Genomic DNA, 5721 nt, shown 5'->3' with positions numbered 1-5721 from the left:
GGTCAATTATACCGGGACGGAGGGAGTAATAAGGAAAATGAATTCAAAAGAAAGAATATGACAGAAAAAGGTGAAAATGATCCAAATGAAATAGCACCGTGATCACAATTCCAAGAATCACTCAACCAAACCACTTTTTGTTCACATGAATATGTTTTACTCCAAAACCTATGGTATGCATTAAGTGAGATATAAGCATGGTCTTAACATATCTACAGTAGATAAGCATGGTTCTAACTTCTGATTAACTCGCAAGAAACTTAAAATATTCTAAAATAATTTTCACTTCTTGCTGACGGAGAAGAGAATTCAATTCATTGTTTGTGGCTGTGCAGAGAATGTAATGCATTATCTTAGTCGATAATTTGTAATTGTTGAAAGCATATATTTTCTGTGTTACTCAAGGTTTATTATGTAGTTTTTTGGATTTGACCTTAAAGTTTTGTCTCAATTTTGGATACAGAGAATGACTTAATGATCGAGAACAGAAACAAGACCGGAAATGGAAGAGTTTATGTATCGAAGAATAGTACTGTTTTACCAAATAGACATGCTCTTGCTCAATGTAGAGTGAAATCACATGGCACCAATATCCCTTCAGACACAAGAAAATGTGCAGAGCCTAAGCCTAACGATAAAATTGATCCTGTAGGAAAGTAAAAGGTTCATAAAGGTAGCATAAAATCTGATAATTTACACAGGCACCGGAAGTTTTAGTTCCACTGTATCATGATCTTAATCTAAGACTAGGTTCCTTCCCAAGGAAAAGGGAAGTCTTGATGGTTTCTTACAATTCTTTTATAATATAGTCAAAGTTTACTAAAATTTGGTGAAACCTTTTTTGACACAAGGTGCTTGTTGCATTTTATTAATAATGAAGTGAGCAATACAAGAGGGTGCATGGATAATATATCAGGACTAGCTATAAATTGTGTTGCTCTAGCTAAATCATGAGTCACATCCATAGTCACATAATTCGCAATTCGCGTTGGTACGCGGTACGGGTACGGGTTCGCGGTACGCGACATGTGAAGAATTCGGTACGTTTAGGAGTATAGAGCTTTGGTACGCGTCGGTTCGTAACACTAATACTAAAAAATAAGCTCAACACTATAGGATAAAATGACCTACGTCATGAAAAAATAAAGAAAAAAATCATCAAAGTTGACAGGCAGCTAGTAGCATAAAGTGCACAACGTTGTTGAATAAGAGAAGAAAACTAAGTCCCACATCGAAGATTTGATAGAACTATAGAAGAAAGTGGTCTATAAAACCAAGCAAATGAATTGCATGTTGTATGGATTTGAGGATAAGAACCAGTGTAGCAATAAATAGCTATCAGTGTCTTCATCCAATGCATTTGGTGCATTACACCGTTTTATTATCTTTTATTTATTTTATAGTCCAAATCTTTTTTTTTCAACCAATCAGCGGTAACCATTCTTTGGTACTTTAGGTTCGGTGGTTTGTGCGAATTCCAGGGGAATTTGTTGAGTACCAATATGCCGAAGTACCCGAATTCGGTACTCGCGAACCAATTCACAATTCTCCCTTGGTTTCAAGAATTATGTAACTATGTTCACATCATTGGTTTGTCTTCTAATGAAATTTAAACTAAAGTTTGGAGGAAAAAAAGAAAGAATAGGTTTACCATAAAATACAAAAGTTTCACCAAATGTAATGAATCTAATGATGAACTCTCCTCACCAAGTGTAACAAAGGATATGAAATTATTGAAAATAAGGCTTCAACTAAAATGTGCTTACAAATATACGATAATGACAAGGCCCGGAAAAAAACCAGTGAAACCATGATGAACAATGTCCAAGCCAATGTTATAGCTTCCACAATGATAGTAAACATCACATCATTACCTTAAAGCAGAGGCTAAGCCAAAAGGTAACTTGTATACATCCATACCCCATTGATGCAAATATGAAGAAATGAACCAGTAAGGATACAGTTAAGGGTTGGTCACAGAAAGAAAGTGTAGACTCTCTCACATGTCATGTTATAAGAGCTTGCTAAATTTTGTATTACACTGTTATTTAAGTCCCACATCGGGTGTCAAGAAAAAAACAATGGCACATGTGGACTATAAAATAGGAAGCGAGAGACGATATCAAATATGTATTTGTGTGCCTTCGGCTACAGACCCTTTGGTCAAATGTTCAAGGAGTTTAATAATTTTTTTTAAAGAATTTTGTATTTTAAATATAAGGAGATATATGATAATAGAATGTTTCGATTCTATGTGTCTCTTTTCCTTTAATTCCGAACTTCATGAACGACCTTTAATACATATAAACATATATTATGAACACTTTTTTGGATTTTTTTTTAAAAAAAAAAATTGAACTTCATGAACTTGATTGACCTTTAATCTATAAACATATATTAAGAACATTTTTTGGATTTTGGGCTAAACATATTTACAACCACTTGTTTGAATTTTGGATTGGTTTTTTTATGATCTGTTTTCAACCCTTCAACTTTTTTGCTGTCTTATTTTTGCACTTTGAAATATCTAATACTTAATAAGAGTGCGATAGAAACAAGTAATCCCAAAATAATTGATCCAGTTAATTCACATATGCCAATATATTTAACTTTTAGTATCTTTAATTATCATTTAATAAAAATTATCAAAAATTTATATCTTAAGAATATTCATCGAGACATATCCAAATCTTAATATGCTCCTATTTGTCTTAATATAATATTAAAAAAATATAATTAAAATAGGTTATGTGAACATTGCACATAATTAATAAAACATAGTCAATTATTTTAAAACAAAGAGGGTAGTTTCTTACTGGTCGTGCGTTAAGTGAAATGCTATTGTGCTCCATACCAAACCATTCTACAGAATTGATTCCATCTGGTTAGGTTAGATACGTCGAAGTGCTTTTTTAAGGCTTGTAATATGACCTTTTTAGCTAAAAAGATTTCTAAAATAATTTTAGCCTTCTCTATTTAATAAAAGGTATGGCCTTATTTAGACATGTCGTAGGTTAGACCGCAGGTCCTTATCAGTCAGTCAGGCCTATTCTCATCCAACTGACGCACCACCAATTCTATTTTTTTTTTATATTTAATTAAATTCTAATTCTAATTTATTTATTTATTTTTGAGTAATTTGATTACTTGAAAAAATTGAGTGTTAGCATATAGTAGGTGAAAACTGGTAGCCATTTAACCTTTTAATAAATTCTAATTTTTGAGTAAGTTGATTAATTTTTTTTTTTGTTGAGAGAAAGTTGATTACTTGATTAAATTCTAATTGAAAATTTTAATTAAGATGTTTGAGTTAATTTTAAGATAATATGAAGTTAATTTTAATTGAAAGATCAAAATGTGCATACAAACAGATGAGTTATTATATGATAATAACATGACTTGAAAAAGAAAAAGAGAAAAACCATTCAGTCAATGATGAACAATGTCCAAGCAAGTGTATAAGTAAACCATGTCCAATTTTTTGTTGAACACTGATCTACTCAAGTGGTATGTCTCAATGTCGCTTTAATTGATTGTTGTCTTTTAAAGTTCTAATTTTGGACTTTACATGAATTGAATTTATGTATGGCTACATTATTAAAGTTTTTCTATGTTTAGAAATTCAAATTTTACATAGACTGAGTATGATTATGTTTGTATTTGAGGAAGCTTACATGAATTGAGTTTGCGTAAACTTAAGTGAACCAAGTTTTGTGTAAACTGAGTTTTCGTATTATTATTCTTCATAAAACTCGTAATTAAGAGAAAAGTATAGAAAAGTGAAATGGAAAATAATATTGATTGTGAGAGAAGTGTAGTTACATCAAGTAGCCATTGAGGCTTCTATGAGAAAATAAACCAACTAACTCTTAACTAATCTAACTAACATGTAATGTAAGTAACTTTTACATCTCTGATAGCTTCCCGCAAGCCCAAAGGTATTAACAATACTTGCAGCTTGGGAAATACAAAAAAGAAATGCCGAAAAACATCAACAAAGAGAAATATAAAATGCTAAAATAGATGGACTAAAAAATGTTCATCAAACTAAAATGTCAACCAGACTAAAATGAAAGAATTTTGATTGATTTACTGGTTGTAGCTTGCAAAACCATTTTTTTCCCATTAAATCAAGAAAGTTCCACTAAATGTCATGGTACACTCTGAACTCAACACTTGGCGTTGAGCTAAGTAGAAGGGTCTAATTCTCTATAATATCGTCTGAAAACTTCTAAAAGAGGATTACTATTAATGAAAAATGGAAGAAGGACGAGACAAGTACATGTTAGATCCCCAAAATATAAAGGATACGGAATTATTGAAAATAAGACTTCAACTAAAATGACTCTACCATGTATGTAACATGGGATACAAAATATAAATGTTAAAGAATTTGTGGTTTTTGTTGAAGAATGATTGTACTCAGGTGTCTCCTCGTAGTTGATCTGTTCCCACACTTGCAAAGGTTCCTACAACTTTTGCTAATCTATCTTTCCTTCCAATATTATAGCTTCCTCAATGATAAACAACACATCATTACCTTAAAGCAGAGGTCCAACCCAAAGCAGAGGTCCTTACCCCATTGATGCAAATAGGAAGAAAGGAACCAGTAAAGATACAATTAAGGGGTAGTCATATAGGTCCTTTTGAAAGAAATGATGTCAAAGATCCATGTTTAAATATGTATATTGCACTAAGAAAAACAGTTTCAGGGGAAATAAAAGAAAGAAGATAAATGGCCGAAAAAGGTGAAAAGTGAGCATTATTTGTTTGTTAGGGAAACTAAACTAGCAAGTTGGTTCAACAATCGACTCTTCTCTTCGATGTTAAAACTTCATAAGTTGACCATAGTAATTTTCCCATGTAAGTTCAAGTTTCAAAATGACAAGAAGAAAGAAAGTATAATATAATAAGACTCTCTCACATTACATGGTAATGATAAAAGCAGAAATGTTAATAAGAGCAGCTTTTATGTCCCACATCAGTCGTCGAGAAAAAAAACAGGGAAAATGTATAATATAAAACCAGAAGCAAGCCTACTATTTTATACATGTGTTTATAATGCCATGTGACGTTTATCGTATTCGGTATTTACCATCATGGAGTTTAGATCTTTACTCCATTAATATATATTAAGCATTTATTAATTTTATCTTGTAAGTGTAGCTCAGTTGGTAGCTACTAGGGGCCGGGTTCGAACCCCGGATTCCCTATTTCTTCACACATAATGTGTGTGAATCTAGGCACTAGGCTACTTGACAAAAAAAAAATTCATTATTCTGATCTTTACTCCATTATTACTCCTCTATCTTTTTAACGGTTTTAAGGAAATAATTAAGAGTAGTGATCTATGAAGCCCGGATACTTCAAAACGAAAACGTACCCGTATCGGATATTGATACTCCACGGATATCCGCGGATACGCACCTACGAAATATCGGAATTAATTATTTAAATTTTAAAAAATTAATTTAACGGATACTTATACGATACTTCACAGATACACAAGGATACTTATAAGATACTTCACAGATACGTATTCTAGAAAAAGATGAAGAGTAAAAAAGTGAGACAATGTTGTAAACATTCAATAGAGATGTATATGATTTAATTTTGGGAAATGTTAACCCCCGGAGCACTGGTTAAGGGTCAAATATAGTAGGATTTGCATTGAGAGATGTGTAATCAATGCATTAAAAGCTGAAAAAGTATATTTTTTAT

This window comes from Medicago sativa, chromosome 1, assembly GCF_051527215.1.
Source record: "Medicago sativa cultivar Bolivia chromosome 1, Bolivia_mono, whole genome shotgun sequence".
Lineage (NCBI taxonomy): Eukaryota > Viridiplantae > Streptophyta > Magnoliopsida > Fabales > Fabaceae > Medicago > Medicago sativa.
The sequence above is the reverse complement of the archived record's forward strand: the minus strand, read 5'-3'. Positions refer to the sequence as shown.